The sequence below is a fragment of the Echinops telfairi genome, unplaced genomic scaffold, assembly GCF_000313985.2.
Source record: "Echinops telfairi isolate 266 unplaced genomic scaffold, ASM31398v2 ScPeMD7_7469;HRSCAF=8507_1, whole genome shotgun sequence".
NCBI lineage: Eukaryota > Metazoa > Chordata > Mammalia > Afrosoricida > Tenrecidae > Echinops > Echinops telfairi.
In genome coordinates, this window is record NW_022111373.1 from 640,831 (window position 1) to 652,484 (window position 11,654).

An 11,654-nucleotide genomic window follows, 5' to 3' on the forward strand; every position below is an offset into this window, starting at 1 on the left:
AGTAGCTTTTACCCTATGCCCCCTTTGCATTCTTCCCCTTTTGTGCTTGACTTACTTCACTTAGCATGATTTCCTCCAGCTCTTCCCATGCAGCGATGTGCTTCATACATTCATCACTGCTTTTTAGCTATGTGTAGTACTCCATTGTATGTATATACCACAGTTTTTTAATCCAATTGTCAGTTGATGGAAATTTGGATTGCTTCCAACTCCTTGCAATTGTGAACTGTGCCACAATGAACATTGGAGCACAGATGTCTGGTCTTGGTTTATTTCTTGCCTCTTCTGGGTATATGCCCAGTAGGGGGATTGCTGGGTCCTATGGTAACTCAATTTCTATCTGTTTTAGATATCACCAGATCGACTTCCATAGTGGTTGTCATGCAACTCTTATCTCAATCTATCCAGCCATCCAAGCACATTGCACATTTGTTGCCATCATCATTCTTAAAACATTCTTTCTACTTGAGTCCTTGGTATCAGTTCCTCATTTTCCCCCTCCCTCCCCATCCTCCCTCCCTAGACAGAGCAAAACAAAGCAACAAAATAAAACAAAACAACAACAAAATCAATGACAAAGAAAGAAAAGCCTGTAAATAGTTCAAGATCTGTTTATTGACCTTCAGGAGTGTTTTCCCAGTGGTCTGATGGGATGCCATGCCCTGGCCCCACAGTCTGTTTTTGGTATTCCCTGGGAACTTCGTTGCTCTGTTCCCCTTGCTGTTCTGTTGCACACCCTTAGTGTTCTGCCTCAGTGTGGTGGGGACAGATCGGGCACAATTTCCACACTGTGTCTCCAGTGTTGTGCCCGGTAGCACTATGGGTCAGTGAGGAACATTGTGTCTCATAGTAGGGCCAGCCCTATGGTCCTCTCTGTGCTTTGGCTGTTCTGAGTGGGGATATCGTCCTCAGGGCTTGGTGGGCCAGGATGAGCTCCATTCTCTCTCCCTCCCCCATCATTTACTCCCATGTGCTCTGATCAGATGTGTCCCTCTCCCTGAGCTGTAGCTCCAGTGCTGTCCTCTGAAGTGAATTCTTCTGTGAGAAGGTGGGGGGGCTGTTCACATAGTTTGGATTGGGGCCGGCCCCTAGTACCCTAATTTTCAATGAAGAAAACAACTATTAACTGTATTCTCAAAAACAAAACAAAACTGTATTCTCTTGAAAGAAAGGATTTCCTATCTTATTTTGGAGGAAAAGGTCCACTGGACTGCTTCACTGTGAGTGAGCTACATGCTACTAGTAAGTGCGTGATGGCTTAGTCCTAATTTCTCAGGGCCAAGCATCAATGGACTTGCCTTTGGCAGCCATCTCAGGGGATGATGTCTTACATTCTGGCTTTTCTAGGATATTACTGATTAAGCATTAAGGGACATTGAGCTAATGTCCCTTGCATCACCAGCTCCTCAGCGATCTATCTGGTTCACCATCATATTCTCACTTCAGTTACTGCAGTAGTCTCCTGACTGGTCCTCCAGCTCCCATCCTTGCCTGTCTGTCCTTCCTTCTTTCTGTTCCCCACACAACAATCATGTGGCTTCTGTTAAAATGGAAGACAGAGCTTTTGTGCTCCCCACAGTCTGCGGGCTTCCCACTCACTCTGAGTTTGGCCGACAACCTCATCCATTCCAATCTTTCCAACCTCCTCTCCCTCTTGCTCACTGAGACCCAGCCACATGGATCCTCCACACACAGCCCACAGTCCCAGAATGCACTTTGCACACTGCACCGCTCTGCCTGGAGCCTTGGCTCCCTACCAGCCCTGACCCCTTCACTCCCTCACATTTTCAGATGTGCCCTCAATTGTCACTTTGCTATCGAAGCCTACCCTATCTACTCAACAACTCTACTTCTCTCCACCCTCCCTATCTTCTTTCCCTGACTTATTTTTCTCTACAACTTCTATTATTCTCTAACTTATTGCATATTGTACTCATGTATTGTGTATGTTCCCCTGTAGAACGTAAGCACCATGAGAGCAGGACTTTCCATCTGTTTCATTCATCACTGTATTCTCAGTCCTTTGAAGAATGATAAATGTAGCTACTCAAAGAGTACTTGCTGATCGCCCTTAATTTGAATTAATTTGGCTTTATGGAAAGAGTGATTGTTTTGTTCTTATTTCTGTTGCTTTATGAGAGGACCAGTAAAAGCTTTATCTGAGGCCCAGCCTGGTCCTCATACTCATGCTTGGGAAGCACTGGCCCAGAGACTAAGAGCCTCCAGACACCTTGGTCCTGGATGTCTCTGGCCAGCCCACTTCAAGTGCTCCACTTCAATTGTTCTAGGTGTCTGAGCAGCAAATGCTTTTTCCTAAATGCAGCCAGATTTACTTTGCAGACGGTGAGGATGCATTTTAATTTGTTGATGTGAAATCTTAATTGAACTAAACTGCTAGAGGTAGTCTCTGTTCTCTGTCATAATCTTAATTTCGTTGGCAAAACAAGATATCATCAGAGGAAAATCACACGCAAAGATGCTGTGCCCAGAGGGGTTGGGAATACCCTTTGGGGTTTGGAGGTGGGGTAGGTATGACTGGCACACACATGAACTCCATCTTTACAACTTAGGATGCAGACTTGGCATTCCAAGGACATCCAGGTGCCATCAGAAAGGCTTGGGCACACAGACCCTCCCAAAGCAGCCAGCATACAAACAACTCCTGCTCATGTGTTCAAGGAAGTATTTTAGTTTTAGAAGAGAGGAAGGATTTTTTTTAACTCATAGGTACTGAAATGTCAGAAGGGCCAGCTCTCGGCTTCCCTGGCTAACATGTATGACTCTCCCAGGATGCTCTGCTCATGTCAGGATACAGCCTGAGGTCCCTTACTCTTGCTTCCCAATCTCTGCTGAGTAATCTACTCAAACTCTTAGACACGACATATCATTTCACCATTAGTCTTACTGTCCCTTCCATGGGGTTAGGCCATCACTAAAGTGGCTTCATCTCTGCCCATAGCATCCTAGATTACGATTGCTTGTCCTAACAAGAGGACTTAGGAGTCACACAAAAAAAAGAGGACTTAGGAGTCATCCTCATGTGGCAGATGCCCATCCCACCCTTTTCCCAGCTACCTGCGCCCAAGGGCTTCTACACATGCTGCATGTCCCACCCTGGTAGCTTCTGTCCACCAAAATCTCCTGCTGGGGGCCTTGCTCCAAGCTCACCCATGCTGCAGCACCCTAGACAGACAGAGGCAGATCATCCGTGGCAGATAGCTGATATTGAGACCCATGAACAATCTGCCCAAGTTCCTGCCTTGTCTTTTACCCACAAAGGCCTGTGCCATGTGTGTACCCAGGGAAATGGCATGGTTGTAGAAGGGCTGGAGGCAATGCCCTTGAAGGTCAGGCTAGCATCCTCACCCTGGTGACTCACCGGCTAGAGCAGGAGGGTTTCAAGTCCCAGTCACCTGCATTTAGTCGCATGCTCTTTCTCCTGCTGGAAACCAGGTGCCAGAAAGAGGCAAAGCTGTGGAGAAGGAGTGCACTTTGGCAGTAGAAACCACCTGGAAAATCCCTTCTGTTCGGAGTCTGTTTCCTCGTCTGTTAGCCAGAGCTAACGATAACCACTCTCCAGGAACTGTTGTGAGAGGTAGATGACAGCATGCTTGGGGGGGCGGGGGTGGTGGGGGGGGGGAGCAGGGGTGGGCACTGTGCTTGGTCCAGACATAGCCTGCACGCCCCAAATGGTAGCCGTTAATGAAGAATTCTTATGATTAAAGTCACAGCACAGTGCTTGGCATTCAGGACATGCTCAATAAGTGAATAGAGTTGTAATTCTCATCTGCCAAAGAACATGCCGAACCAGGGAATTCCTTTCAGTTCTTTGGGGATGGTGGAAAACTCGGGATCACACAGGCACATCCTGGAGAGTCCTCTCTCCCGTAGTTCTTTTTTTGCTCTCCTTGCCCATTGGTATGTGAGCACACTAGGGTCACAGAAATGGACCACTATCTGTTCAGTGGGATGATGGCATCTGGGAGGGAAACTGTGAACTCTGTTGACTTCTGCTCTGGGTGGAAGCTGGAAATGGCCAGTTCTCATCACAGACGGAAAGTCCAGGACTCACGAGCTGGCTTCCTGGGAGTGGGTTTTTCATAGCACTGTTTGGGTAGAGACCGGGGCTCAGCCTTTAATTAGGTGGGACTTTTCCTACTGATAGAATCAGAAATCTCAGACTCTTAACCACTGAGTTACAGAGGAGTCTGGTGAAAAAAATCAAGGTGACTAAAACTGTTTTGGGGACTTGGCACTCAGGGACCCATGCTCACGAGAAGAAAATAAAACCTGAAGGTATGGTGGACACTGAGCTCCCTTGGTGTTGGGAGGTCAAGGTCAGGTCAGTGTGGCCAGCCTGATGGCAGAGGGAACTGCCTATGCAAAGGCCCTGTGCGGGGCACAGGAGGGAGTCTGTGTGCCCGAAGAGCTGGGGGACAAGAGAGAACAGTGGAAAATGAGGACCCAGAGAGAGACAGGGACCAGATCATGAAGGATGTTTGAGGCCAAGTTATGGAATTTTCATTTTTAATTCAAAGAATTGTGGGGAAGCCATTGAAGGGTTTTAACAACTGTGGAGGGCAGAGAGAGAAGCAAATTTGGAGGGGAAAGGATAGGGAGAAGCAGGGTAGGATGAAGGTAGAAATAAGAATTCTGACTACATGTCTGGAGTGGTGGGATGCGCATACCTGGAAAGAGGAGGGACGCTACAGAGGACCAGCCAACAGCAGCCCTGCCAGAAAGCCAGTCTATGACGGGAGGTCCGCTATTAACTGAATATAACGTTTTTCTCTCCATTCTACCAGGGCCTTTTAGACTAGCTAAGGACCCTTTGGACTTCCTTTCTAAAGTATCCTCTTCAATAAACCTATTCTTTTTGTTCAAACCTTTAAAAAAAAATTAAAAAGAAGAATTCTATTCTGATCATGTTACATTTGAGGTGCCTACTAGACATCAAAAGGAGCACTTGGTGGTCCAGTGTTTTGAGCTGCTAACTGCAAGGTTAGCAGTTCACATCTACCCGTCATTCTGTGGGGCAAAGATGAAGCTGTCTGCTCCTCTTAAGATTTACAGCCTTAGAGACCCTTTGGAACAGTTCTACTCTATCCCATAGGGTCACTACGTTGGATTTGTCTTGATGGCAGTGGGCTTGGTGTTTTAAACATCGAAGGAGCTCTGGTGGCACAGTAGTTAAAGCATATGGCTGTTACCCCAAAGGTCAGTAGTTCAAACCCCCCAACTATTCTGTGGCTGAAAGAGATGACAGTCTGCTATCACAAATATTTGTAACCTTGGAAACCCTGTGGAGCCAGTCTATTCTGTACCCTATAGGGTGGTTATGAGTTATAATAGATAATAGAATAGAATGTAGAATAATGGAATAGAACAGAATGCTACAGCAGCATTCCTTGATTAGACATCAAGGATTACATGGGTGTTGCAAATGGTTAGTGCTTGATACTATTTACTGAAAGGTTGGAGGTTTGGGTCCACCCAGCGGCACATTGGAAGAAAGGCTTGGAAATCTAGTTCTCAAAACCCTATGAGCAAACTTCTATTCTGCCATGTGCGTCAGAGGGCAATGAGATTTTTTTTGGTATATTTTTAAAAATACAACAAGGGGGTGTCAAGTAGGCTGAAATTCAGGGGAAAGGTCTAGTTTGATGTTAATTTGGCAGTTCTGAAAAACAGCCATGGGACTAGATGTGGACAGAGAAGGGACAACAGGCTAGCTAAGCTCTGGGATTTTTTAATAGTTAGTGGTTCACCAGAGAAGGGGTAGCCAGCATGACAGACTGAGAAGCAAGAACCAACAAGGCAGAAGAAAACAGGAAGTGTGTGGTTCTGGAAGCCAAGTGGAGAGCACATGTCATGAAGGAAGGGATAGTCCCACCAGCCTGCCGACGGGGTGATCCGAACATGATCCACTTCAATGGAGTGGTGTGGGTAGGAGCCCTCCAAGAGGGGCTAAGGAGAGAATGTGAGAGGAGGGTGTGGAGACAACTTATACAACTCTCTCAAGAAGGGTTGCTGTGTAGTCCAGTAGAAAATCCAGTGGCAATAGAGGGGGGCATGGACTAATGAAAGGGTAGTTTATTTAATGTTTTAAAGCTGGGGCATAATGAAAAACGTCTTCTAATGAGAATGTTCTAGTGTAGCAGGTAGCCTGTGATTGGAACAGGGACATTAAATTCACTGTACAAGGAAGGCAGGCAAATGATGCGGGTAGCAAATACAAGTAGGTAGGTAGGTAGAATCCGTGTTAGGGAAATGTTAGAGTTTCCATCTGATTTCTTCTGTTTTCTTCATAAGATCTGAAACCAGGCATCGGCTGAAAGTGAGAGTGGAGAGACTGGAGGATGTTTGACGAGACAGGAGAAGGTACGAAGCAGAAGTTGTGAAGAGTGGGGAAGGAACATATGAGAGGAGTGTCAGGATCACAGAGCGGTGTTACGTGTCCTCTTGATCTTTCTCCTTCATACTTACGATTCATCTCTTCCAGGTCTACATCTCCTTTCAGCAAAGAGCGTTTATCGACCCTGCTTAAGATCAAGGCCTAGTTCGGGTTCAATCTTTATATCAACAGGAAGAGATACTGTGATTGGGCTGCTAGGTCACATGTCTACTCCTGTAACTAAAGGCTCTAGAACCACATGGGATGGGTGAGGAGAAGTGAATACTTGGAGGAAATAATATCATGAACACAAGGGGCTAACTAGACGTGCATGCATGTGTCCATTATACAACAGAAATTTGTCAGAGTCCTTTGAGCCAGAGCATTAGGAATTCAGAGGGAAGAGGAATCATTTCCAGCTGGGGAGATCAGGCTTTTGGACGGGATCTTGAATCATATTAAAGGCCCTGGGCAGGGCTTAGAAGAAGGCAGGGCACTCTAGCTGAGGGAACACCATGAGAAAAGGCTAGAAAAGGAAAAGTAGAGTTCTCAGAGAATGGTGGATGGTTTGATTATCTTGAAGCCTAGGAGCTGGTTGGAAATCATGGAACAATGGCAAAATCAGATTCTCCACCAGCCTCCAAGAGAGACAGGTCCCTACACCCACACCAGTAATCCAGCTGCCCAGGCAAGGGCTCCTGGACTATGGAAGCACTTGCAACTGCTAGTCCCCAAGTCCAGAACAGGCAAGCCTCTGGCTGGATTCTCCTGCTCGGGTTGGCCTTAGAAGCCCAGGCCCTGATCCAAGTTAGTGTTTCTCTCCCAACATTTTACCCACAGTCCTGTTGGCAATGCTCTGATAAAGGTTTCTGTGGGTTTCCCATTTGTCTCTTTGGCCTCCCTCACCCAACCTGGTCTCAGGAGGACACTCCCAAACCAGGAGAGGTCAAGACTCAAGAATATCGCTGTGCGGTCTCCCCAGAGTCAGGAGGATGGACAAGGTGATCAGGTATGTCTCCCACACTCTTGGTGTGGACGTTGTCCTTACCCTGCCAGGGGCTCCTCTTTCACTGCAGCAGAATAGGGAGTTCTGTTTTGCTTAGAATGAGATCTCATAATTTATTTTATTCATAATGTCATAAAAGAAAGTGAAAATGGCTCTTTACAATTGCATGCATTACAGTATGAATTTCATTGTCTTTTTGGATTTGCTTGTTATTATAGCAAGGGTATGGGTTAAACGTTTATGTAACAGAAACTTTCCATTTCTTATTATGTGATACGAATGTGATGATCAGGCAAGTTAATTTGATAAAAATCTTGTTTGTTTTCTTGGTAGCTATCAAATGCAGCACATAGAAAGGAAAGCTCTGTGAGAGCGGGTCCTGGACTGTCGGAATTAATGAGCTGCCTGCAGCCTGGTGGGCGTGTGGTCTGATGGGTACTGGCCCTGGGCAGGTTTGCACTTTTAATCATGAATGCCCTGCAGCCTGCTGGAAGCAGGGAAGGAAAAGCAGGGCTAACTAGGACGTGTCAAGAGATGAGGTACGGACCACAGGGAGGTCCCCCACTGCCCAGGAAGGCCCTGCCGGAAGGCATAAAAGGAGTTCAGGGCCCTGCTGTTGGGTACAAATCTTGGTGGTCTTGCCTCAGGAAAGGCAGGGAGAACGCTCTCTTGGGTGGTCTCCAGACAGCAATACCTCAGCAGGTTGCAGGGCCCTCCTCCTGCAGAAAGGGAGACTTGCATGTCACTAAGCCCGTCATTCATTCACTCAAAAATATGTCCTCGCAATCCATTCTGTGCCAGGTACCGTTAGAGGTGTTGGGGACACCGTAATGACTTGGACAGACAAGCTCCCTGCGCTTTCCGAGCTTCATTTCCGTCTGGGAAGCGGACAATAAACAAGTAAGGAAAGAGCGAAGCAAGGTAAGGTCTGTTAGTAATGAGTTCTGTGAAGACAATAGAACGGGTGATGTGGTAAGAGCACCTGGCAGTGGGTGACTCATGGGACATGAGGCGGCCAGGGGAGGCTGAGCTGACCTGTGCACTGACTCTGAAGCACAGGGTGTTGTGAGGAGCTGTCAGGTTGGCTCTCACAACCCTGTGAACAGTGCTGCTGTGCTTGAGTGCATTGTTGCAGTGGCTGCGTCAGTTCAGCTTGCTCAGCGCCTTCTCTCTTTCGCTGGCCCTCTACTTTATCAAGCAGGATGTCCTCCAGGGACTGGTCTCTCCTGAAACCATGCTTGAAGTGCATGAATGGAAGTCTAAGGAACATTCTGGTTGTACTTCCTCTCAGACAGTTTTGTTTGTTCTTCTGATGGTCATTCTATCTTAAACATTGTCCCACAACACCCGATTTCAAATGTACTAATTCTTCTTTGGTCTTCCTTATTCATTGTCTAGCTTTCACGTGCATACAAGGTGATTGAAAATGCCCTGGCTCAGGTCAGGCAGACCTTAGTTTTCAAAGGGACATCTTTGCTCGTCAGGGGTCCTGTGCAGCAAAGTTGCCCAATGGAATGTGACCTTTAATTTCTTAATAGCTGATTCCATGAGGGAACCAAGTAAAATGAAAATGAAATCCTTGACAACGTCAACCTTTTCGCCATTTATCCTGATGTTGTCTATTGTTCCATTTTTGAGGATGTTTTGTTTTCTTTACATGGGTGTAATCCATAATGAAGGCTGCAATCTATCTTTTCATCAGTAAATCCTTTAAGTCCTCTTAGCTTTCAGGTAATAAAGTTGTGCCATCTGGATATTGCAGGTTGGTAATGAGCTTACCTCCAACCCTGATGCCACATTCTTCATAGAGTCCAACTGTGTTAGTCCAGGTTGACTAGAGAAACAAATCCAGAGACACCCATGTATGTATAAGAGTTTTATATCAATGAGTAATTGTATATTAAGAAAACATCCCAGCTCGGTCCAGATCAAATCCTTAAGTCCAATATTAGGCCATATGTCCACTACCAGTCCATAAATTCCTCTGTAGACTCACACAGAGCATGCAATTATGAAAAATTCAGGAAGATCACAGGCCAGTGGGTGGAAAGTCTTGTGGATCCAGTGGTGGTGGAAGCATCTTAGTGCTGGTGTGGGTCTCCACATGACTTCTCCAGCTCCAGGGCTCTGGCTGCCATCAGTATGTCTCCATGAGGCTTGTCAACATGAATGTCAAGCAGAGAGAGAGTGTGTCCCACCTCCAGGGAGGAAGACAGGAGTTCCAGAATCCTCAGGAGAAGGCCATGCTCACACAGAGGCATTATTGGCGATGACCTGATTGACAGGCTAGACTCCACCCCTTCACTTAAGTTGATAGGAGGTTATGTAACTGCCACAGACCACCCCTTGTCAACTTGACACTTTTAAACAACTCTTTAGCCATATATAATTTTTAAACAAAACAATAATAAAATCATATCTGTACCTAACAGGATAAAACTAAAATGCATACAATTCAATATATGCCACCCTGATTTAAACATAATATTCTATAAGTGAACAAAACAACAATATTCTATGCCTAACAATTGTAGTTAAGTGAACACCTATACCCTGATCCTATAATCCTAGGAGCATATTTCCCTGCCTATGAAAGTTTGTAAGCCAGCTACTTCATGTCTTTATCCTCCCCATTTTGGGTATCCAATTTCTATGCTGCCCTCGTATAGCAACCAAGTGCTCTGAGGAGAAAAGCATGTTCTTAAATGTGAAGAATGTTCCTTCCAGTTGGAACCTTGTGAGTCCACATCCATAAGTAAAGTTAAATCAGGACAGGCCATCATAAAGTTAGCCACAATATGTACCAATTCACAGGCTCAAAAATCTTCTCTTCATCTGGTTGGGTTCTGGTCAACTCAATGTGGGCCACCTCACTTAGCCTCACCAGGGTGCCCACTGGCCACCTCGCCTTTTGACCGTGGGCCCTCACCCATTGACCTCTCAATGATTTCATGCTCTCTTGAGCAATCTCTTCAAAGTTATTTTCAACTTTTCCTTATGGTACTTGTTGGCTATTGGTCTCATGCCAGTATTTAGTCTTAGATGGAGTTTACTACTCATTTGGCCTGCACTCCCAAGCAACACAACTCTGGGAAGACCCAGGCCCGGAGTGCTGGGGGCCACTACTGGCCTGACACTGTCCACAGGCTGTGTGGACCCTACCCATTTACCAATTGTGGCAGGGCAGGGTTCTCTAGAGAAACAAAACCAGGACACTTATGATTATATATATATATATAGATAGGTTTATACAGCGAGAAGGAATATAACAGCTAATTAGTCCACACAGCAGCACAAAGGGCTTAGTTCAACTCACTTTTGTGGAACAGTTAATATACTGGAAGTCCTTCAACTCATGTAGGGTGCTGGGTCCAAGGTCAAGGAAGCAGACAGTGGAGTCCTCCCTTGAGTAAGGCAGGCAGTCTACCCACAGGCAGCAAACAGCAGGGTGGCTCAGCAGTAGTCAGTAGCTCGGAGCTTAGTAAAGCAGGCCTGGACGGGATATTGAACTCAAACAATGCAAGGCAATAGGATCCACCAGCCTCAAGCACAAGCAATATATGCACCAGCAGCGTGGTGAAGGTCTTGAAGGAGCCTCAAGCTCTAGTGATGCAATCCACAGGTTGGCTTGGCCCACAGGTAGTGTAGCACACATGTTGAGGCAAAGCACTAGCTTAAAGCAGCAGCATGCTGGTCTGATCACCAGAGAGGAAGAGAGAGGGGGTGGGCCTTGCAGAGCCATTTATCTTTTTGCCCTTCAATCAAACTATGACCTGATTAATCCCATATGTTCCTATTGGGCAGGTTGGCACAATAAATCTAACTATCACACCAACTTCTAAGATTCTTTTCTCAATTTAAAGCAGCCAAAGGAGATGGAAAGAATACACAATCACTGTACAAAAACAAACTAAAAAAATCCTACCTGATGTTCAACCATTTCAAGTGGTGCCATTTGATCAAGAACCAATGGTACTGGAGGCATTAGCCAAAAACGAGGTTTCAGGAATTCATGGAATACCAATTGAAATGATTCAATACACTGATGAAGCACTGGATGCACTCATTTGTCGGTATCAGAAAATTTAGAAGACAGGTACATGGCCAACTGACTGGGAGAGATCTGTATTTGTACCTACTCCAAAGAAAAGTGACCCAACAGAATGCTCAAATTATAGAACAATATCATTAATATCACAGGCAAGTAAAATTTTATTGAAGATCATCCAACAATGGTTGGAGCAAGTACATTGA